This window comes from Emydura macquarii, unplaced genomic scaffold (genome assembly GCF_026122565.2).
Source record: "Emydura macquarii macquarii isolate MOO-44397 ecotype Brisbane River unplaced genomic scaffold, CSIRO-AGI_Emac_v2 contig_3004, whole genome shotgun sequence".
Lineage (NCBI taxonomy): Eukaryota > Metazoa > Chordata > Testudines > Chelidae > Emydura > Emydura macquarii.
Genome location: NW_027133141.1, coordinates 640,637 through 665,999, shown reverse-complemented (window position 1 = coordinate 665,999; position 25,363 = coordinate 640,637). Strand labels below are relative to the sequence as shown.

At 47.5% G+C, this 25,363-nt stretch overlaps 1 pseudogene; it reads right to left on the bottom strand.

Annotated features, from left to right (window-relative positions):
* Positions 1-926: 926 nt before the first annotated feature.
* LOC137141129 (zinc finger protein 420-like) lies at positions 927-25,123 on the bottom strand (annotated as a pseudogene).
* Positions 25,124-25,363: the final 240 nt, after the last annotated feature.

The window sequence follows — 25,363 nt, the reverse complement described above, 5'->3', positions numbered from 1 at the left end:
CTCAAGTTGCAGGGTGGGAGGTCTAGGTTGGACATTAGGAAAAAGTTTTTCACTAGGAGGGTGGTGAAGCACTGGAATGGGTTACCTAGGGAGGTGGTGGAATCTCCATCCTTAGAGGTTTTTAAGCTGAGGCTTGACAAAGCCCTGGCTGGGATGATATAGCTGAGGTTAGTCCTGCTTTGAGCAGGGGGTTGGACTAGATGACCTCCTGAGGTCCCTTCCAACTCTAATATTCTATGATTCTATGGTCCCAAAGTCTCAGCTCCAAACAGGCCCTCCCAAAACCCAAGCAGCCCCATGATTCCCAGCTCCAGCCATTCTTCCCACACCAGAGCCCAAGCTCTGAACTGCCAGATACACCCACTCCCAGCTGCAACCATCCCCTCACTGTCAGGGCATCGCTTGGGCTCTTGAGATCTGTGCCCAGGCTGGGCTCTGGTCCCCCCCTGCATCTCACTGGGCCCAGCCACTCCCTGTCTCAGTTGCACCGACTCTGCAGGAGACGTTGAGCCTCTCTAAACTCTCTGTAAGACTTGGCCAGCTTCCTGCAGCCCCAGGCATATTGGAGAGGAGGGGTGGGCAGAATTTGTGAAGGGGCAGGGAAGCTGAATGCACTAGTGGCACAAAGAGGTGGAGGCACAGGAAACCCAGGCGCAAATTCCAGGACAGATAGTGAGCGCTGGTTTTAAGAAAAGGGGAGGGGAACTGCCAGACAGTGTCAGAGGGGAAACCCAAGTTATGGAGAGGTATAGGGAATAACAATTACCTCAACCTGGGATGAGTCTTCTGCAGCATTTGCAAAAGTAGAGTTTGGGGAGCAGAAAGCCTTTATTCCCTCTCTCAGGATGGTCCACCGCAGTACCCTGTTTCCAAATCCTTGGAAAGTACTGGTATTCAGAGAGAAATCAGCATGAAACACCAAAAGATGCAAACCATGAAAAGTCTTTACTGAACTACACCAAAAACCAGCCAGAACTGTCTAAGCTATCCCCTAATAGGCTAACTCTACTGCTCTGGCAACAATCTAAGTTCTGTTGCTACGGCCACTTAGGCAATAAGGCAAGACACAAAATACATAACACATTTCTCCCCCCTTAATGAAAACGCCAATTTAACAGAACAATCACTAAACTAGGGAATGAGAGCAGACTGCCTCATTTCCCAGCTAAACCTCAGGGATTATTATGCCCCATAACTAACTAAAGATCCTAACTAAAGATCCAGCCATTCAGGAGGCCTTGTTTCTCTAGGCGGATTATGACGGACTTCTGGTGTTCTGGCACTTGTAGGTGTTATTGGTGCGGGTCTAACAATGGGCTCAGGACTCGTAGCTTGACCAGGTGAGGATATGGAATCTGTTTGAATAGGAGAGCGGCCTGTATCTGCTGCAGAGGTGGATGGAGAAGGGGAATCAGGAACGGGTGACTCTTGACTCAATGATATCTCACGCGTAATGGTGAGGTCAGGCAGTTCAACTGGAAATGTGTCCTTGGGACATGGCAGCAACTGATTTACATGCCGCTGCCAGGCCATGGCATCTGCAGTCTGGACAGTGTAGGAAATAGGACCATTTTGGGCAATGACTGTAGCAGGGACCCATTTAGCTCCAGAAGCATGGTTCCGAGCTAGGACAGGCTGTCCAGGACTAAAGATTCGGTCTTTCACTCTGTGTGCACGTCTGATGACTTGGTTTTGCTGTTGATTTTGCACAACTTGTCGTACTTTGGCAGGTTTCAGCAGATCAAAGTAAGTGCACAGCTGTCATCCCATCATTAGAAAGGCCAGGGACGCTTTGGTCATAGCATGAGATGTGTTTCTGTAGGACAGTATGAAGATGTTCAGATACTTTTGAATGGACGAATGTCCCCTTGCAGATCTTAAAGCTTGCTTCATGGTCTGCACAAACCTTTCAGCTAATCCATTGGTGGATGGATGATATGGTGTGGAAGGGATGTGATGTATCCCATTTGCTTTCAAAAAATTTTCAAACTCCTGAGAGACGAACTATGGTCCGTTATCACTCACAAGTTGTTCTGGAAGACCAAAACGACTAAAGATTACACGCAGTTTCTGGATAGTACTTTCAGTAGAAGTGGATGGCATTAGAGAGAGACTTCTGCCCATTTAGAGTGGGTGTCTACAACAACCAGGAACATACTTCTTTCAAATGGGCCAGCAAAATCAATGTGAATATGCTGCCATGGGTTTTCACGCCAGTCTCAAGGGTGTAGGGTCACCAACTGAGGTGCATTACTCACACTCGGATATGAAGTACAAGCTCTTACCTTCTCTTCAATGGCACTGTCCAGGCCAGGCCACCAAAAGTAGCTTGGTGCAATTTCTTTCATGCACACTATTCCACAGTGACCTGAATGTAGCTGTTCTAACATCTGTGACCTCAGTAGTGAGTCAGTCCCTGGGGTCAGGTGATCATCCATGTCTGGCAATGGGCGTGTTTTCCCTCTTGAGTCAAAGTGCTCACAGGTGCTTAGGCCAGTCCATTGTTCCTGTATGCCTATCTCTGCTGGGCATGAAAACACAGCTTTGTGCTTGTCTGCATCTATTTAAGCTATGTGAGACACACGTCTGGGAATATGATATAGCAGGGTTTCATATCTGTACACGTGTATGACGCTGCAGGGAACATACTACCACAACAATTTTCAGTATTCCATGGGCATTCTAAAAACACCTTAAATGGCCACTTTACATCATACAAGACACAGTTATACTGTAAGGGTGAACATGAATGATACACAAATCGCACCATTAGGGTGTACAAGGGGTACAGCATGTCACACTGGGACTGGGGGCATTTCCTGGGATTCTATCCCAAGAGTGGCTGGCCAGAGTGCTCCGTCATTAGGTCAGGGACCAAGTACTCACAGGAGGCTGGGCGTGGGCTGACCCAGTAGTGGGTGGATCACACAGCAAAGTGGGGTAAGTCAGGGCCCAGGACTGAGGAATTGAGGTGACACAGCTACACACCAGTCCAGATTGCAGGAGGGGGAACACATCAGAATATCCCTTCACATCAGGCTTTTCTCTATATGCCTACAGAGTTTTCTCCTCCTACCATAGCTCCATATGCTGCTGGAACTCCATCCTCCCCTAACTATGGCTCTGTATACCGATGGATCCCCCTTCTTTACCCTCCTTCTTCTTGGTAGACTTAATTTTACCTGTAGCACCCCTTCCCCCGGTACCACCCCTTCCAATACATGGTCATGTTCCATTTTGGAGGCCTTGAATCTGGGGTCTTTGGTACCACCTCTTTTCTACCTAATGGGAGATGTAGAGAGTGAGGTTACATTTCATCATGCTTACTGTCTCACAGTCTCAGCATTTCTTTCTGGGACTGCAGGGCAGCAGCAGAGCTGGGGGCTGCAGACTGGGATTGAGCTGCTGTGACAAAGTGGATAAATTCTTAATGTTTTCTCTGAATACTGTGTGTGTGCCTCAGTTTCCCCTATGCATTATTCATATTTTTCAGTCATGAGACCAGAATGGGACTGAAGGTTTTCCCACAGCCCTAGCATTCATAGGATTTTGCCCCCGTGTGGAATCTCTGCTATTTAATAAGGTTTGAGAAGTCAGTGAAGATTTTCTTACACTAAGAACATTCATATGGTTTCTCTCCTTTGTGGATCCTCTGATGTCTACTAACTTCTGAGCTGGTATCAAAGGCTCTCCCACACTCACAACACTCATAGGGTTTCTCCCGTGTGGATTCCCTGATGTCTAATAAGGCCTGAATGTTGAGTGAAGGTTTTCCCACACTCAGAGCATTCATAGTGTTTCTCCCCTGTATGGATCCTCTGATGTCTAATGAGGCCTGAGCTCCAAGCGAAGGTTTTCCTACATTTAGAGCACTCATACGGTTTCTCTCCAGTGTGGATCCTCTGATGTCTACAGAGTTCTGAGTTGCTATCAAAGGCTGTCCCACACTCAGAGCATTGATAGGGTTTCTCCCCTATGTGGATCCTCTGATGTCTAACAAGGTCTGAGCTCCAAGCGAAGGTTTTCCTACACACACAGCATTCATAGGGTTTCTCCCCTGTGTGGAATCTCTGATGTCTAATAAGGCCTGAATGCTGAGTGAAGGTTTTCCCACACACAGAGCATTCATAGGGTTTCTCCCCTGTGTGTAATCTCTGATGTATAATAAGGACTGAGTTCTGAGCAAAGCTTTTCCCGCACTCACAGCATTCATAGGGTCTCTCCCCTGTGTGGATCCTCTGATGTATAATAAGGCCTGAGTTATGAGCACAGATTTTCCCACACTCAGAGCATTCATATGGTTTCTCTCCTTTGTGTATCCTCTGATGTCTACTAAGTTTTGAGCTGCTATCAAAGGCTGTCCCACACTCAGAGCATTCATACGGTCTCTCCCGTGTGTGGACCCTCTCGTGTCTAATCAGGTTTGCGCTAAGAGCAAAGGTTTTCCCACAGTCAGAGCATTCATAAGGTTTCTCCCCTGTGTGGAATTTCTGATGTGTAATAAGGGTTGACTTCTGAGCAAAGGTTTTCCCACACTCAAAGCATTCATAGGGTTTCTCCCCTGTGTGTGTCCTCTGATGTGTAATAAGGGCTGAGCTATAAGCAAAGGTTTTCCCGCACTCACAGCATTCATAGGGTTTCTCCCCTGTGTGGATCCTCTGATGTGTAATAAGGGCTGAGCTCCAAGCGAAGGTTTTCCCGCACTCACAGCATTCATAGGGTTTCTCCCCTGTGTGGATCCTCTGATGTTTGATAAGGTCTGATCTAAGAGCAAAGGTTCTCCCACACTCAGAGCATTCATAGGGTTTCTCCCCTGTGTGGGTCCTCTGATGTGTAATAAGAGCTGAGCTATGAGCAAAGGTTTTTCCGCACTCACAGCATTCATACGGTTTCTCCCCTGTGTGCATGTTCTGATATGTAATAAGGGCTGAGTTTCGAGTGAAGGTTTTCCCACCTTCACAGCATTTATAGAAGCGCTCTCCTGTGTGGATTCTCTGATGTCTAATGCAGCTTGAGCCCCTACTGCACTTTTCCCCATACTCTACACATGTGTTATTTCTCTCTTCCTTGGAGATCCTCTGCTGGGTTGTGGTTTGTGCATGACCTTTGTGAATTCCCTGATAATGAACAGGTTTAACAAATGTCTGTGTTGGCTCCTTTAACTTCTGCTTCTCTGGCCTGTGCTGATTCTCACAGGCTTTTCCCTGCTCACAACTCCTGGACACACTCCCTTTGCATCTTTGCAACATCCCATGTGCTTCCAGGTGCTCATTAACTTCCTGCTGAGGATTCTGCTTCAAGGTCTCACTCACCATCCCATCACCTGCTAGGACAGACAAAGTAAAACCTCAGAAACAGGAATGGAAAAGGGCAGAAGAAACCAAACAAATAGCTGGAGATAGAAAAAAAAATCAGGGATTCACTTTCCCCAAACTCTTCCCCAAAGGAGAGAGAAAAGGGGATCAATTTTGCATCCAGTTTCCATCCAAATAAAAAAGGAGAAGGGAATTTAGGAGGGATCTACTGACAGGAGTTAGTCAGGATTGGAAGAAAACCATGATCAATATTTGTCCTGAGGATATGACACATGCTGGGCACCATCCTGAACTCCAAAGAGGTCACAAGGTCTTTGAGGGGAATCCCAGCTGTTTCCTTCAGGTCCTAAGTTGGTTTAGTTATCACTCACCTATACAGCTGCCTTTCAGGATCTCTTTTTCCTCTGAACCCTGGTGATCTGGGGCCCACAGCTCTTCACCTTGTTTCATGTGGGAGATGACATCCAGTTTAGAAACTTGAAACCATGACCCAGAAAAAGAAGACAAATGAGATTAGGTGAATTCATGAGACATTCATTACACACCCAAAAAGTTCTGTTTTTTAATCCAAGCCCATTTTAAAGCAATAAAATCAGGGGCCAGCGCCTCAGGTGATCAAAGGTGCAGGACAATCTTGTTATGATGGATGTAACTGTGCTCCTGTCCGCTGGGAACACACACAGCCAGACACTCATGATATCAAGGTTACTTACCAGTAACTGATGTTCTTTGAGATGTGTTGCTCATGTCCATTCCATTATAGGTGAGTGCATGCCCCTGTGCAGGGTTCCCCAAACTTTTTTCCCCTTAGCAGATCCAGTAGGACCGGCTCTGTTTCCCTCTGGAGTCCCACGTGCATGCTGCAGTATATGAAGCACTGCCAGCCCTACACCCCCTCAGTCCCATCTTTCTGCCAACTCTGGCAGCGGGGACGGGGGGGTGGGTTGTGAAATGGACATGAGCAACACACCTCGAATAACATCAGTTACTGGTAATTAACCTTGTTTTCTTCTTCGAGTGATTGCTCATGTCCATTCCATTATAGGTGATTAACAAGGATACCTTGGAGGTGAGTAGGCATTACCAGTGAGCTGCCGTCAGCACAGCTCTGGCAAATCCCACGTCCTCTGTCACCTGCTGGGCGATGGCACTTGAGCTCTGGTTGTGCGCTATGATGGTTCCCAGAAGGGACACCCTCGCCTGCTGGTTGCAGAACTTGATACGTGATGTAACTCGCGAGGACATGCCATCTCCTCTCCTCCTCCGAACCGTGTGGTTTAGAAAAACAGGGAGAAATTTATTTCGGTTACCATGAAATTGGGAAACCAGCTTGGGCAGGAAGGATGGATACAGCCTCAATTTCACCTTATCCTTCTAGAATACTGTGTAAGGAGCTCCGAGGTCAAGGCTCTAAGCTCGGAGACCCTCCTAGCTGAGGTAATGGCCACCAGGAAGGCTACATTTCCTGAAGGCACGAGGAGGCGGCTTGAAGCCATGGGTTCAAAGGGGGGGCCCCGTGCGTCTCGAGAGGACCCAATTGAGACCCCAGGGAAGCCCTGGGTCACAGACCTGCAGGCAGAGCCTCTACATCACCATGAGGAACCTGACTGACATGGGGTGGGAGAGTAGCGGTCTCCCTTCTGGAAGAATATCACCACCACGTCCGGGTCCAACAGCCAGTCGTGGCGGGGTAGGAACAACTTTCTGAGGCTACCTGCCTCATTATTCCCCACTCCCGGGAGTCCTTGCAGAGTGCCAAAGGCGCTCTCCCCCTTGCCTGTCTATGCAAACCATGACTGTGGTGTTGTCCGTCAGCACCTGCCCCACTCTGGTTGTCGGGAATTGGATGGACACCTCATATGCTAAACGAATGGCCCTCAGCTCCTTCAGGTTGCTGTGAAGGAGTTTCTCCTCCACTGACCAGAGCCCCTGATTGCCTGGGTCGGCGCTGATTCAGGCTTCCCATCCTACAGTGGAAGTGTAAGAATTTAGGGTAACTGACTGGACCAGTTCCTTGAACGGAAGACCTTTCATCATTGCCCGGGGAGTCTGCTGCCAGCGGGTAGGCCAAAGGGCAGGGCTAAACTATTTAACTGTTGTCCGACCCACTGGGGGACCTCTGTTGGGGGGCTGAGGACAAGCTGGGGGGTTGATTCCTACTTCTGAACCCCCTATTCCTGTCCCTATTTTTATAGAGTTGAAAGGGCCTAGATGGGGGTCATGGCTGTATGCCTGCCATCTGGAAGCCTGGGGCGTGCACAGGCCCAGGGAGCAAAACGTGGCCCTGGAGTCCTTCAGACCGTGCAGCTTTGCATAGGTCTGGTCTGATAATGGAGCCGACCCATTGAAGGGGAGGTCCTGAATTGATTGCTGCACCTCCTGGGACAGGCCCGAGGATTGCAGCCATGAGCACCGTCTCATACAGATGGCGGTGGCTATGGCCCTACCCGCCAAGTCAGCGGCATCATTGGCTGTCTGGAGCACTTCCCTGGCCACCGTGATTCCCTCATCCAGGATGGTGGTAAGGTCTGCAGCCTGGTCCTGGGACAGGGCCTCAGTAAACCGCCTGAGGGAGTCCCACAAATTAGAATTGTGTCTACCCAGGAAGGGCTGATGATTGGCAATCCGGAACTGCAGGGCTTCCATTGAATAAAATTTTCTCCCAAACAAATCCAGCTTCTTGCTGTATTTGTCCCTGGGAGTGGAACCTGAATGACCTTGCCTGTCCCTCTGGTTGGCTGCATCTCCCACCAGGGTTCCCGGGGCCAGGTGAGTAAACAAATACTCAAACCCTTCAGCCAGGATATAATACTTTTTCTCAGCCACCTTTGACATAGGGGCGACAGAGGAAGGGGTTTGCCCAGGGCCTTTACAAGTTTGAGGACACAGTCATGGACTGGTAAGGCCACCCTCACTGGGGCAGCCATCGCCAGCACATTGAAGAGGGTATCATTGGCCTCCTCTAACTCTTTCACCTCCAGCCCCAAGTTAGAGGCCACTCTGTTGAGAAGCTCCTGGTGCGCCCTGAAATCCTCCAGTGGTGCCATATGATCCCGGAGACTGCCTCGTCCGATGAGAAGGAAGAGGACTGCCGAGGTGCGTCCTGCGGGTGTTCCCTCACCTGACGAAGGGATGCACCCATAGAGGATCCCTCCATGAAGTTCAACTCCTCATCCCAGGAGTGGTGTGTATGGGCCTTCTCCTGAGCCTGAGGCACAGACCAAAGCCCCGCTGACAGGATGGAATGTGGCCCCTGTCCCATCTGGATGCCCCATGTGGCCCAATAAGGCCATTGCTGCAGCCATTGCTGTGGCCATTGACCTTGGGGCCAAGCTGGGGATGACTGCACAGCCGGCTGTGGTGCCTTGTGGGGACGCTGGCTGTCCCGATGACTGTCCCCCCTGTGGGACCCCGAGCCACTAGACCTGCGGTGCCGTGCACGGCCTCGATTCCGGGTGCTGCTCGGTGCCAGGGACCAATCTCTCAATGCCTCCAAGCTAGAGGACAACGAGGACCGCCTCTGTTGCCGCAAACGGTGACGATGAGTATAGGCATGCTTCGAGGAGCTTGAGGTACTGGAGTGCTGTCTCAGCACCAAGGCCTAGGGTTAGGACTCCTGTGACTTTGGAGGACCCCTTTTGTGTCTTGTCTCCTTCCCAACCCCCTCCCGCTAAATAAGCGTTTTGTTATCGGGTTCATTCACCTCAGCAGTATTGCAAGCTGAATTGAAGTGGTGCGGATTCCTCAATAAGCCATCCCTGTGTGTGTATGAGTGATAATGGGGACAGGACAAACTAGGCAAATGTCAGGTCCCCCGAAGGGAACCCCAGTGTATTATCTGAGTACGCATTACTCTCCCAGGACTTGCAAGTTTCTGGCAAAATGGCACTCTTATACCAAGGATGACCCGGCCAGGCAATTCCCCGAGGTGGGAAACGTTTGATTTGGATAAAATAGTGCACTTGAGAAAAGCTCTAGAGTTTTGTGGATCCAAAGTATCCCAGTCACAATGGCATGCACTTTTTGATTGGTATGATGAAGCTTCAAAATGACACTATGAGTCACAAACTGAGTCTAAAAGACTTCCAGGAAAAATTAAAACTGCAATTGAAAGAAGTACGGGAGAAATTGGCCTTTCCCCCAAATTTGGGTCCTAGTCATCTGTATTCAGCATTAGAAGAAGTACCCTATCCTCAGGAAACTACTGAGGACCTGTTAGACTTTTGGTCTCCAGCCCCTACTGCACTCCTTGTTCAGCCGGCTAGTCCTAATCTACCTCAACACCAACCCCCACCTTATACAAGAAAAACAGCTCAGGCAGATTCTACTACTAGCCCTGACCCAAGTCAGTTTGCAGAGATTGCCGTCCCGAAACCTGCCCCGATTATTGATCAAATCCAAGCTATCCCCGACTCCAACAAACATTATCTCCGGAGTCAAACCAATACAAAACCGTTGGGACAGTATCCACTCCGGCAGCTTCCAGGACAAGGGGCAGATATAGTAACTGTGCATGCCCCATGGTCCCCATCTGATTTATTTAATCTACCTCGAGCATTTCCAAAAATCAGGGAAGATCCAGTGAAATTTCAAGTACAAACCCTTATAACCTGTTATAACCCCATTTGGGCAGATTTAAATCAACTCCTGTGAGCCATTCTGTCCTGAGAAACCCTTCTAAGGCTTCATACCAAAGCCCAATGGCCAGACCGAGACCCTGGTACTGACCAAGCTTTAGTCACCGCCCGTGATCAGCTAGTGAATGCAGTGCTTACAATATGTCCTCAAAAAACCAATTGGACTAAAATTAATATGGCAAGCAGAACAAGGGGAAAGAACCAGCCGATTACCTCCAGAGACTGAAACAAGTGTTTGAACGCCACTCGGGCATGAAAAATCCTGAGCAAGACACGCCACAAGCCATGGCTGCTGCATTTGTTCAAGGACTTTTACCTAAGATTTCTAGCGAAATTCAACATGTTATTATTGGCTGGGAAGGAAAACCCTTAACAGAACTCTTAGCTGCCACACAACATTTCCAAAAGAAAGTAGAAAAATCAAAGGAAGATAACGAAATCAAGCTTATGGCTCTTCAGATTCACCAATTACAAAATTGGACAGGAAATCAGAGGGGAAGAGGCAGAGAGAGAGGTTGGAACAGGAGGAGAAGGCAACAGAATACGGGACAAGGGCAGATATTCTATGGAAACCAGTGCCACTATTGCAAACAACCTGGCCACTGGAAATCCCAATGTCCCAACCGACCAGATTGGACCAAAAACCTCGCTGTTTTTCCTCCCGCTCTTCCCAGGATTTAAGCAACTATAGTAACCCTGCATAGGACAATGCGAGGGGTCGTGACATCATTGCTCCCTTAATTCCCCTAGATCAGTCTGGCCCCAACCTGAAGTGCCTTGTAAATGGGCAAATTGTATCTTGCCTCATCGATACCAGCACTTCTCGCTCCCCACTAAGGGCTTCAGAATTTCCCCATATCCCTATTTCTGCTTAAATTATAAATGCCATAGGCATCAGCGGACAGCCTATTCCCCACCCAGCGTCTCGACCTCTCTCTGTCACTGTTGGACCTATTTCTGAACAGCATGCTTTCTTGCTCAGTCCTTCTGTATTGGTTAACTTACTGGGAAAAGATTTGTTGTGTAAATTAGGCTGTGTTATCTATTGTACCCTGGACAGTATTTATCTTCATATGCCGGAACCCAGAGGAGATGCAATATTAACATTATTACAAGATTCTGACCTGATAGACACCGAACCTGACACTTCCTCATTGCAACAGGAACTGTTAGCACAAGTGCCTCCACAACTGTGGTCAGCCCATTCGAACGAAGTAGGCTACATGTTAAGCGCTGAACCCGTACGGGTCACTTTAAACACTACAAAGCCTCTCTCTTGCATTCTGCAGTACCCTATTTCCAAAGAAGCTGAAGATGGTATCCAGCCGGTTATAACCTCACTCTTAGAACAAGGGATTATTCTTCCCATCCGCAGCTGATATAATACTCCTATCCTCCCAGTAAAAAAGCCTGGGAAAGACACTTACCGATTTGTACAAGACCTCCGAGAAGTTAATGCTGCAGTCTTACCCTCTTTTCCCATTGTCCCTAATCCTACAACTATTGTCATGTATCCCCGCAACTGCTACCTACTTTACCATTGTGGACCTCTGTTCTGCTTTCTTTTCTATCCCAATCCACCCAGATAGCAGATCTTTGTTTGCCTTTACTTATCAAGGGCTTCAATATACATGGACTTGGCTTCCACTGGGACATACTGAAGCTCCAACTCTTTTTTTGCAAATTTTAAAGAAAGACCTGGATCCCATAGCCTTAGTCCAGTATGTAGACGATTTAATGCTGGTTTCCCCCCTCCTCAGAAGCCTGTAAAAAAGATTAACTTATCCTGTTAACCCCCCTTGCCCTTAAGGGTCACAAGGCGTCTAAATCTAAATTGCAGCTTTGTCTCCCTCCAGTACATTACCTAGGTCACGATATTTCCACAGGCGAAAGACAGTTATCTTCCTCCAGGACCAATGCCATTTACAAATACCTAAGCCTACCACTCACAAACAAATGAGAAGCCTTTTAGGAATGGCAGGATATTGCAGACAATGGATCCTGGGATATGCTTCACTCGTAAAACCCCTGCAGAACCTGACTTTAGACTCAGTCACTGAGCCTCTTGTCTGGTCCCCCAAGGCTGAACAGTCCTTTATCTCTCAAACAAGCCTTATCTCAAGCACCTGCCCTAGGGTTACCAGAATATCAGAAACCTTTTACCCTTTTTTGCCACAAGAAAGATGGGTTTGCCCAGGGGGTCCTAACTCAACTCCACAGAAATAAGAATCGTCCTCTTGCGTATTATAGCAATACATTAGACCCAGTAGCAGCTGGACTCCCTCCCTGTCTCTGCTCAGTTGCTGCAGCATCCCTTTTAGTTGAAAAAGCGAAGGCTCTAGTTTTAGGATGCCCCTTGACTGTAGCCATTCCACATACTGTTGCTGCCTTATTTTTAAAAGGCAAAACCCAGCATTTATCCAACTCTAGGCTAACTAAATATGAGAGACTCCTCCTTTCAGCCTCTAACATCACCCTGACCCGCTGCTCTGTATTAAATCCTGCCTAACTTATCCCCACTCTTTCCAATGGTGAACCCCATGATTGCCTGTTAGTTACTGAACACCTCCTTACTCCCCAACTGGATCTTCAAGATGTCCCTTTGTTAAACCCTGAATTAGTTTTGTTTGTTGATGGTTCTTGCCTCAGTGACAGCTTGGGTAACCTGGTCTCCGGATATGCCGTATGTACCCAGCACCAAGTATTAGAGGCATACCATTTACAGCATGTTTTGTCTGCCCAGGTCACCGAGTTAGTAGCCCTCACTCGCGTGTATATATTAGCTGATAAACAATCTGTGACCATTTACACCAATTCTCGCTATGCCTTTGAGGTTGTCCATGCTTTTGGACAACTCTGGAAGCAGAGAAGATTCCTCACTTCTACTGGAAGCTCCATTCAAAATGGACAGTATGTCGATGCATCATTACAAGCTGTGCAATCACCCTCCACCCTAGCTATCGTTAAATGTCAAGTCCACCTTACCCCTTATGATAATGTTACGCATGGAAATGCACTGGCTCATCACGCAGCTAGGGAAGGGGCCCTTTCCAGTCCCCCAGCACCAGACTTCATTAATATTTTCCTTTCCACAGATCAGTCTCCCCTAGCCAGCCTCACTGCTCTGGCCAAATTGCAAGATCAGACCCCAGAGCAGGAGAAGAATGACTGGCAGCAACACAGGTGCCAATTGCAGCCGGATACCTTGTGGCACTCCCCGGATGGCCATCTGGTAGCGCCCAAGGCTCTTCTGCCCTACCTTCCCCGTGTGACTCACTCTGTGGCTTTCACGAGCAAAGGGGGGATGATCGCAGCAGTACAGCGCAATTGGTTTGCCCCAAATTTTTCTTCTATAGCACAACAGTACTGCAGTACCTGTCCTATCTGTCTAGCCCATAACATAGGCCAGAAGGAAAAGACCAAACCCTCAGCACACCCCACTCCATGGGGTCCCTTTGTGAACATACAAATGGATTTCATTCAAATACCTAAATGTTGTAACTTTGAATATGTGTTAGTCATTGTTGATATGTTTTCAGGATGGGTAGAAACATATCCTTGTAAGCGAGCGGATGCAGTAACTGTTGCCAAGAAACTGTTGAGAGAATTTATACCTAGGTTTGGACTGCCCCTCATTCTGGACAGCGATAGAGAGACCCACTTCACAGGACAGGTAATTCAAAACGTATGTAAAGCCTTAGGAATTCAACAACACCGGCACTGTGCATATCACCCCCAGTGTAGCGGAGCTGTAGAAAGAAAGAATTCTGACTTGAAAACTAGATTCAGTCAAGATATGTGCAGAAACCAGCTTGAAGTGGCCTGATGCCTTACCCATAGCTCTCATATATATTAGAAATACCGTCAACAGAAAACATGGACTATCTCCACATGAGATCCTTATGGCCAGATCCATGAGATTGCCACACACCCCACTGCCAAACCCACAAGAATCTGATCTACATATAACTGATGATGTGATACTGGACTATTGTAAATTATTAATGAAGTGTATCAAGTCTATCCACTCACAGGTTCAAGAAGCCCTTCCAGCACCTGCAACAGAACCGTGCCACTCCCTCCAACCCGGAGATTGGGTCTGTGTAAAAATCCACCAATGACAGAATGCATTGCAGCCTCGATGGAAAGTACCTTATTTAGTGTTGTTAACCACTAATACCACTGTGCAATGTCAAGGATACCCTAACTGGGTTCACGCTTTACACTGCAAAAAGACCCCACTGCCGTTAGACCCAAGGGCAATAGAATTTCGGTCCCCATTGGTGACCCCCAACTCAACGAACCCTGACACCTTGAAAGATTGCAGAGAGAGCCCCTCCTCTGACCATCTGTTCTCGACCAATACCGATGAAACTCCAAGGCATCAATACAATCTAAGACCACGAAAACCATAAGAGACTCTGGTGACCCTCTTGATACTAGCTGGACTGTTTTAGTTTAGAGGAGTTCTTCCCGAATTGATGGTAAAATGAAAAACTTAGCTGTTATCTTATCCCTAACCCTTTCATTTGTTTTTGCTGACTGGGACTCTAACCTTCTTGTGAAACTGTCCCAATCTATTGCCGACCAGAATAATCACAGTAATTGCTGGATCTGTATTCACGGACCAGCACACCCAAAGCAAGGTATTCCATTAGGTGGCTATACCCGTATCACTAGACAAATGGGCCTCAGATGACAACAGCACCCACCTTATATTACAGCCCAAGAACCTGTCAGCATTAGGACGAGTCCCCATCCATATTCTTAGATGGAAAACAGCTCCCAAGGTTGAAGCTACCCTTTGTTATCGCCATAATGATACCCATGGCAACCTTATCGGTCGCTACCCATTTTACCAACATATTTTAGATTATAAGCCCGAAGTTAACTACGGAATTTTGTTAGGGAATGCAATTCCCAACCATTGTACTGGTCCCAACCAAACTGACTACTCCATCGCCCAGGGCAACTTCAATATACCCCGTGGGATTCAGGAGTTTTCCTCCCTTCTAATAGCTCCCAATGTGAAAATGTCTCCAAGGTCGTTCAAACCGCTCCATCATATACCATGTATTTATCCAGAAGGTGTCGAGTCCCAGATTACCAATCATCTCTTATCAAACGAAGTGTTAGAATGGCACCCATTCCGCCTATCCTGCCATAGACACCCCAGGAATGTACTGGCTGTGTGGGAAATAGGCATATAAAATTTTACCTTGGAAGTGAATGGGAACCTGTACTATTGAAAGAGTTATCCCAAGATTTGAGATTCACAATGAGTTGTATAGTCTACAGGTCCGAAATCTAGCCCACCACGATAAAGGATAAGAGAATCCCCTGGAAACTCAAAACATTGGCTTTCATCAATTCGTGTGACCCCTTTTTCCTTCACTAGGTGTAACCGAGTTAGAAAAGGCAGTAGTCAATCTTTCTGCCACCATAGAAGCAATGGGGAATGCTACTATAGATGCTATTCAAACCTTGCAGGAAGAAGTTTCCCAGCTGTCTCAAGTTGCTACCCAAATTCGTATGGCCCTAGATTTTCTTTTAGCCTCCCAAGGTGGAGTATGTACCTTAATGAATTCAAGTTGCCGTATGTATGTGAACCAGGATAAAAGAATTGAGACAGATATTCACAAAACTCAATCTCAGCTCAGGACATTGCATCAGGTAGCCTCAGAAAACACTAACTGGGGCTTTGAAGATATGTGGTCCTGTTTGACCTCCTGGCTGCCTGCCATAGGAACTTTAGGAAAGAAAATTATGTACGGTATCTTTTCAATCCTAATAATCATGGTTGTTACATATGTTGTTGTAGTGCTCTTACGATGTTGCTTAAAGTTATGTTTGAAACAGTTTACCCGAACCCCTAAAACGAGACTGAACTCTGAGACCAGACAAGAAATGTACCTGCTGTATGCTGAACTGCTCCAAAAGGAAGAGGGGAACAACAAAGAAATCCAGCAACTAATGGACATTTCCGTTTTCCTGTTTGAAAGTCCAAACCCTTCAAGGAAACAGGGCGTTCCAGCCAGCCCCTGAATTGCCTGTTAATCACGCTTGGCTTAATATAGCCTGTGCATTTGAATAAGTTTGACAGTTTTTTATTTGTCTTTTAGGAATGTTTAGCCATACACTACCCTAGCCTCTCCTTCAAGACCATACCTGTAGTGTCAGATATAATTGTCCAAGCAGTAAATCGCCTCCCTTTTCCCCTTTAGCATGCCCAGTAGATTAAGGCATTGAGTCAATCAGAAGCCAGGGCTTCCTGGACCTGTGCCCCATTGGCCAGTGTGTGGAAAGAATAGGTGCCTAGACCTCTCTTTGGATGAGAGTGGGGGAATGTGGGAAAGTATAACGTATAGCGGGACAAGTATCTAAACCTAAGCTACAGGAAATGGATTCATGGCACAGGCAAACCGGGATTGTATTTAGCAGAATTTTAGCTAGAAATTTTGATATTTCCATGGTTCCCTCCCCTATAATGAATTGTGTAAGGAACAACAGATAGCTATGCCCCCGTCCGTCCAAGATATTTTGTGAGAATGCAGCATGCCACAACATAAGGCAGCTCCCGAAGTTGTATTAAAAGTACAAAAAGGGGAAATGTGGAATCACAAAAATTCAGGCAGGATGCCTTAGACTGAAACTATGATAGAAATGCAAAATCATTGGTCTATGTTGTAAGACGCTAACCACCTTTGTGACCGCATCCAGCTATACCCTGTCAGCGATTCCTGTGATAGATAACAAGTGACTGTATGTGACTCGGGACTTGCTGGCACCAGGAGAATCCCATTATGTGTTATAAGTACCCTATGTGCAGTAAGTAACCTGTAAAGTACTGGAAATTCGACTATACAATCTGTATGTGAAAAGTAATCTAAAAGTAATCTAAAACAAACCATCTGTATTTTGAACCAAGGCAAAGTTCCAGAGATCAGCACGGGGATGTGCTACCTGGGCTTCCCTATAGCAATAGATTACTGTGTGTTTGTCAAGATTAAAGTTCTACTCGATCTAACTCAAATCGAGTAGCTGCGTGATTTTTCCCATGACACCAGTCACCCAGTTTTGCGAGACCCCTTTGTAACTCTTCAGTCTGCTTTGGACTGAACTATCTTGAGTAATTTTGTATCATCATCATCTGCAAATGTTGCCACCTCCCTATTTTCCCATTTCCAGTTAATTTATGAATATGTTGAACAACAGTGGCCCCAGTACGGATCCCAGAGGGATCCCATTATTTACCTCTCTCCCACTCTGAAAACTGACCATTTATTCCTACCTTTTGTTTCCTGTCTTTTAACCAGCTACTGATCTTCCCTCTAATCCTATGACTCCTTACGAGCCTTTGGTGGAGGACCTCATCTAAGGCTTTTTAAAAATTCCAACTACACTATATCCACTGGATAACCCCATCCACACGTTTGTTGACCCCTCAGAGAATTCTAATAGATTGGTGAATCATGTTTTCTGTTTACAAACCCATGTTAACTCTTCCCCAACAAATCATTTTCATCTAAGTGTTTGATCAGTCTGATCTTTACTATAGTTTTCAAGTAATTTGCCTGGTATTGAAGTTACGATTACCAGCCTCTAATTGACAGGATTGCCACTAGAGCCTTCTTTAAAAATTGGTATTACTTTAGCTGTTCCCAGTCATCTAGTATAGAGACCAATTCAAGTGGTAGATTACATAATGCAGGCAGTAGTTCTGCACTTATATATATAACTTCCTTTAGTACTATTGGGTGAATACTATCTAGCCCTGGTGACTTATTAATGGTTAAATTATCAATTTGTTCCAAAACCTCCTCTATCAATGCCTCAATCTGGTACATTTCCTTAGATTTGTCAGCTAAAAAGAATTGTTCAGGTGTAGGAAAGTCCCTGAAACCCTCTGCAGTGAAGATTGATAGAAAGGATACATTTAGCAGCTCTGCAATGGCTTTTGCTTTCCTGAGTGCTCGTTTAGCACATCTATCAACCAGCAGCCCTTTGATTATTTTTCAGGCTTCCTGCTTCTGAAGTACTTTTAAAAAATTGGTATTAATTTCAGTGACTTTTGCTAGTTACTCTTCAAAGTCACTTAGAGACTTTACGGTCAGAAGGGAGCATCATGATCCTCTAGTCTGACCTCCGGCACAACGCAGCCCACAGAACCTCCCCCACCCACTTCTGTAATAGGCCCCTAACCTACGACTGAGTTATTGAAGTTCTCAAATCATGCCTTAAAGACCTCAAGGTACCGAGAATCCAAAAGCAAGTGACCCATACCGCAAAGAAAGGGGGGGGGGGGGAAACAACCCAGGGCCTCTGCCAATCTGCCCTGGGGTAAAGTTCTTTCCCGACCCCAAATATGGCAATCAAATAAACCCTGAGCATGTGGGCAAGACTCACCAGCCAGACACACAGGAAGAATTCTCGGTAGCAACTCAGAACCCACTCCATCTAACATCCCATCACAGGCCATTGGGCATATTTACCGTTAGTAGTCAAAGATTAGTTAATTGTCAAATCAGGCCTTCCCATCATACTGTCCCCTCCATAATTTATCAAGCTCAGTTTTGAAACCAGCAAGGTTTCTTGCTCCCCACGGAAGGCTGTTCCAGAACTCCTCTGGTTAGAAACTTTTGTCAATTTTCTAGTCTGGACTTTCTGATGGCTAGGTTATGTCCATTTGTTTGTGTGTCCACACTGGTACTGAACTTAAATAATTCCTTTCCCTCCTTGGTATTTATCCTTCTAATGTATTTGTAGAGAGCCATGACATCACCCCTCAGCCTTATTTTGGTTAGGCTAAACAAGCCAAGCTCTTTGAGTCTCCTCTCATAATACAGGTTTTCCATTCCTTGGATCATCCTAGTAGTCTTTCCCTGCACCTGTTTCCGTTTGAATTCTTCTTTCTTAAACATGGGAGACCAGAACTGCACACAGCATTCCAGAGAAGGTCTCACCAGCACCTTGTATAATGTGTACTAACACCTCCAGCTTTACTGGAAATACCTCACCTGATGCATCATAGGACTGCATTAGCTTTTTTCATGGCCACATCACATTGGCGGCTCAAAGCCATCCTATGATAAACAATATGCCCAGGTCCTTCTCTTCCTCTATTAAATTACATGACTTGCTGGAGTTTATGCTCCTTTCTATTTTCCTCAGTAGGCTTTAACTTCCAATTTTTAAAGATTGTCTTTGTGCTTCTTGTCATGTGGGCTGGCTTGAAGGGGGGGGCAGTTAGTATGTTGTGGGACATCTGGATGGCGGAATCGTAATAATCCATGTGGGATATGCCATGTCAGGTACTGTTAGGAAGGTTATGATATGCTGAGTAAGAGAACAATACTTATGTTTATATGGGATATGTGAAATGGAGGTTATAGATGTATTTGAGATATCTGTGTTTCAAATTGTGCTGCCTGGGCAACACCCCAGATAGGACGGCTGCAGAACAATGGGCAGCTTAATGGCCCATTAAGGCACTCCCAGGTGCACGGGGCCCAGAGAGAGAAGCCAGCATCACCAATGAGTCACCAGAACCTGCTTACGTGACTGGACCCCAGGCACACCCGAAGAGTCACCAGGATTGGCCCATGTGACTCTGGACTCCATTTTGATTCTTGTGACTGTCCACAGGCCGCATGGCCGGGAGAGGGGGTTTATAAGATCAAACCACAGGATCCATCTTGGTCTATGATCCTGTCCAGCTGTAGACACACACCTACCTCTAGATCTATTCATCTTGCAACTGAACCGAAGGACTTAGACCCATCCAGGTACTGGATGTGAACCAGAGGGACTATACAAGCCTGCAACTCCACATTTCTTCCAGAAGCCTGATGTGTATGGACTTTTAATCTTTTGTATATCTGTGATTGCTCTCATCCTCTAACACTTCTCTCATGGTTTATTTCTTTCTTTTCACAATAAACCTTTAGTTTTAGATACTAAAGGATTGGCTGACAGCGTGGTATTTTAGATAAGATCCAAACTTACACTGATCTGGTGCTGTGGCTGACCCCTTGGGGTCAGAGGGAACCTTTTTAGTAAAGAGCATAGAGTTCTAGTAACTGGTCTCTTTACTGGACCTAGTGCTGATTTGGGAGCCTGGAGCTGAAATGCAGTAAAGGGGGCTGTGGACATTTGTGGACTGGCTTCTTGATACCTAGTGTGGGGAAATCAGAAGCAGTTTGTGGCTGGTTGGGAAGCCGGGCTTCAGTGTCACCCACCAGCATGGGGAGAATCTGCTCTCCTTTTGCAGCCTGCCCTGACCTTGGCATTATCAGTTGGCTACCCTGGGCACAGACGGGTCACACCTCTAACTCTCTTTTTGATTTTTTAATGTCTTGTTTATCCTTGGTGGTATTTTCTTTGTCCACCTCCTGGTCAGATCCCTTCACATTTAGGACATATTTATTTTGACTCTTTTACGGTGTTTCTAAAAAGATTCCATGCAGCATACTGACATTTCATTTTTGTGATTGCTCCTTTTAATTTCTAGTTAACTAGCTTTTTCACTTCTGTGTAGTTCCCATTTCTGAAGATAAATGTTGCTGTGATGGGCTTCTTTGGTATTTTACCCCCTCACAATGATGTTAAATTTAAATTTAATTACATTATGGCCTCTATTACCAAGTGGTTCATTTGCATTCCCCTCTTGGACCATCTCCTGTCTCCCACTTAGGACTAAACCAATGCTTCCGTTTTGATTTAGGTGAAGTCCATCCTTCCTGTACAGGCTTGAGGCTCCTACTTCTCCAAGGGATTTTGCAGTTCCTAATAAACCTAAAACTCTCCTTCCTACATCATCAACTGATGAGTCAAAGAGATTGAAATTCACATGTGCAGCAAGATGCAGATCTTTTAACAGCTAGAGGGTTTCCAACTATCTGCAGTCACAGTAACTGGTTGGCTCAAGAGGACATGCTATGGCCATTGAACCTGAGTTACATCATGCGTTTGAGTCTGAGCCCTAACACGGACAACTATCAGACAATCTGTGTGTTGTGGTTTTTGCTTACATTCTGCAGGATTCTCTCTTGCAAGTTTTGCCCTAATACCATAATTTCTGTATTAAAAACTATTTTAAACTGCTCTCAAATCTACATAGATATATTGGACTGGTTTTGTGAGCATTACTCTGTTGGTTAGTGGTATGAAAAATCACATCCCTACATGACATAGCTTGCAAACCAAAGCTCTAACGTAGACATGGGTTGTGACGGGGTGGATGTACCCCACACTAGCCCATAAAGCTTTAACAATTCATTATGGGTGGTGAAAGTCCCGTCCCCCAGACTGTGCTGGTCATGTGACAACTGCTGCCCCAGAATAAAAGAGGGCAGCACAGCTCATTCTAGGTTGACTACCAAGGAGGAGGGACGTACGTCTCAGACTCCAGCCCAGGAACTGATGCAGCCCTTGCCTGAGCCTGCCAGAGACTGGGAGAATCAGGCAGGATACCCAATGTGTCCAGACCCCTGACCAGTGACAGGAGGGCCTGTGGACCAGCACCTCAGGAGTTAAGGTGTGAAGCGGCCCAGCAAGGGGGTGGGGAGAGGGGGAAGACTGCCATGACAGCTGGCAAGAGTCAGTATGTTGTGGCCGGACTCTCCACTGACTGAGTGGCAAGCAACCTTGCCATTGTAAGGGCCCTTGGCTGGGATCCTGTGGAGTAGGGAGAAGCCGGGTCCCCCTATCCCTGCCATCACACCTCTGGTGGCCACACTGTCTTGAGGTCAATGACCATCAGGCAAGCTCTAACCATGGGGCCATCACACTCCCGAACCCACCCCACAAGGGGGGATAGATCCCGTGTCACAGTTATAGTAGCAAAAAAATCCATTAAAAAGAAAGCAAGGAAATGAAATGCCCATAAACTACACAAAATCAGAGTTAAGGTTGCCCAGTGCTGCCTCATGCCCATCCAGCATGTGGATGGTGGCTAAAGTTAAACCTGTGACAAGCAGGAAATGAAGAACCAAACATCACGCCGCCCCTGCAATGCCACCTTAACTCTGTCCCTACCCTCCAACAATTGAGCTGGCAAATCTCAATAGCAATAGGTCAGCAAGGGAGGTGCAAAAATTAACCAACTTCCCAGGGAAGTGGCAAATTTTCCATCGCTTCAAGTCAAGACTGAATGCTTTTCTTGAAGAAATGTTCATCAAAACACAAGATATTCAGCTCACTTTAATGGCAACTGGATGAAACTGTATGGCCAATATTATACAGGAGGTCAGACTAGATAACATGACATTATCTCCTGACCTTAAAAATGTATTGATCAATAATCAATAGAAGGAAGGACTAAGAGAACATACCCTCTGATGTGTTCTACAGATTTGAATACCAGCATTTATCCGCATGCACTCCAGCTACATGCACTGTGTCAGCTGTAGCTATAAATGAAGGGTGAAGGGAGTAGTTGGAACAGCTTGGCAGAGCTCTGACTGTGATATGAAGAGAGGTGCATGTGACACTTGAAGGAACAGGTGTTCCTCATTTCAGTGCTGAGTGTTGCTGGTTGCGTCAATTAAGGGGCAGAAGGCTGTGTTCTTGCCACAACAATTGTCAGCAGTCTGGAAGCATACATGCTAGCGGTCTCAGTGAGGAGTAAGTGAAAGAAATGCCTCAGAAGGAATCCTCAGTGCAAGGGTAAAGGGATGGTAACATTATGAAAGTCTGAGATGGCTTGTGTGGAGGAGGATCAGGGTTTGAATGCAGGCCAGGTGTCGGTAGCTTCTGTTCCCTACACTGGACCAAACCCCAAGCTTTGCCTGAGCAAAGAGAAGGTGTTAGACTTTGGGCTATCCTGCGCTCCTATGCTCTGTTCCCAGAGTGTTCTGTAGTGGGGAAAGCAGAGAGCTCGTGTGTGTGTCAGTGGTCTGTTGGCAGGTTTCTGAAATAGGCCACAGCTGAGATTGCATTGGGGGTGTGTTGTGAACCTTAACTTGCCATTTCCCCTTCTGATACCTGAGGGGCTGGAATCCTCACCCAGTGAGGCCACGTTCTCATAGTTCTCCTGCATGACGTCTCTGTAGAGGGCTCTCTGAGCGGGGTCCAGCAGAGCCCACTCTTCTCTGGTGAAATACAAAGCCACCTCCGCGAAGGTCACCGGCTCCTGAAAGAGCAAGAGTCCAACACTCAGCACCTACTGCCCCACTGACAATCCCACTACACACAGGGGAGGAGTTACGGATGTTGCCCTTTTTGCCCCAACGGGCTGCAGTGTAATTGGGGATGTGTCAGAACAGGAAATCATTTCACATCAGAATTCCATCCAGGCTCGTTCCCTGCACACTGATATTCTAGACTGTCGTGCATAGAACAAAACAATTCAAAAGACAATTAGTAACAGGGAATGGGGGACTCTAACTACCCAGACATCTGTTAGAAAAGGAATTCAGCCAAACACAGTGTCCAATAAATTCTTGGAATGTACTGGGGACACCTGTTTCTTTCAGAAGACGGGAAAATCAACTGGAAGACAGCCATTTTAGACTTGATTCTGACTTACAAGAGGAATTAGTTAGGAAACTGAAGATGGAAAACAATAGAGACAAAAGTGATCCTGAAGTGATAGATTTCATGATTCTATGAGAAAGAAGGCATGGGAATAGTAGAATACGGACAATGGACTTTAAAAAGGCAGACTTCAACAAACTTGGAGAAGAGGTAGGTGAGGTCCCATGGGAATAAAATCGCAGGTGAAAAAAGTTCAGGAGAGCTGGCAGTTTCTCACAGACAATATTAAAGGAACAGCAGCAAACTATCAAAGGGTAAAGGAGAGAGCACAAGAAAAGTAAGCGAGCCACATGGCTCTATCAGAAGCTCTTTAATGACCAGAAAATAAAAAGGAATCCTAAAAAACTGGAATCATAGACAAATTGCTATAGCTGAGCACAACTGAACAGAACAAACATGTAGAGACAAAATCCGAAAGATTAACTCACAAAACAAAAGCTACCAACAGTAAGTGAGAACAGTCTGAAGGGATTGTATGCGGAAGTTCAAGAGACAGATGGATAGTTTCCCCCTAACCACACATGCTCCATTCAGAAAGGCACCAGGGAGCCCTTTATGGAGCTGCTTTAAGAGGGCAAGTAAGGGGGGATCGAGCAGGGAGACTCCCTGGCACTGGCGAAGGGGCAGCAGCGGGGGGCAGGTGATTGGCAGATAGTGGGAGCTGCACTGAGCAGTTGTGGGGGCAGCAGCTGGGAGCGGGTAACCAGGGCTGGGCAGTCTCCACTGGGGACACTTCCTCCTCTTCTCCCTTCCTGGCCCTGCCACTCCTCGTTCCTGGCAGAGAATTGCCACACCTCCCTGTCCCACTCCAGAAGCAGCCGCAGCTCAGGGCTCTGCAAACCACACCCACCAACCTCTGCCCATCCGGGGAAGGGCTCAGGGCAGCCCTTTCCCACCGCACAGGGAGAACTTGCTGCTGGTCACAAGCGGAGGGGGGGGGGGAAGATAGTGAGGTGGAAAATATTCCAGTGGGAGGAGATGTCAGACGGACACTGAAGGAGGGGGGAGAAAATGGGGCAAACCCCGCGGCGGAGAAGACCGAAAGGGCCCGGGACTGGTGAGAAGAGCGGAGACGGCAATGGGGATTTTACACCCATGGGGACAATGGGGGAGCCTGGCTCAGTGCTGGGGAGAGACGGGGGACCAGGCAGGGTGTCACTACCCCCCCCCGCGACACCCCTCCCCTATTTCCCACCGTCTCTCCCCGCCCCCAGCGCCGGCTAATCCCCCCAGGGCGCACCCCGCCGGGCCCCATAGCGCCGCCCCTGGGGTCAGGCCGGAGCAGCGTGAGGGCAGCGCCATCGCTCTTCGGCCCCGATAGTCCCAGCGCGTTACCCGCCCCGGAGCGGCTCCCTGGCCGGGCTGCGAGATCTGCGGCTCCCGGTGCCTTTCCGCAGCGTCTCCCCCACCACCCCCACTCAGGCCCGAGCCTCTCCGTCACCTGGGCTCGGGGCTGGCTCCCGCCGGGGAAAGTCCCCCCCGGGCCCGCCATGGGCACAGTCTCGGCCTGCAGCTGCTCCGCCCCTCCCTGCTCCGTCAGCACCGGCCGGGCTGCCGCCGCGCGCCGGACAACACAGAGCACGGCCAGTAACGGTAATAACAGCTCCCGAGAGCGAGACCCGCCACAACGGTCAGAGCAGCAGCTCGCACAGGCCCACCCCGATCCCAACCCTTTGTTATTGCCTCGCCGCGCCGCGTGACCCGCCTCCGCCGCCAATCAGGGAGCGGGGAGAGGGGCCCGGCGCCCACTGCCAATACGAGGACGAGCGTGAGCGAGCAAGAACTACGTTTCCCAGCGTGCCCCGAGAGCGAGGGGGCGGGCCAACGGGCCACCTCCGCTTCGTGTAAGAATGGACAGCCCGCTACGTCATTTCC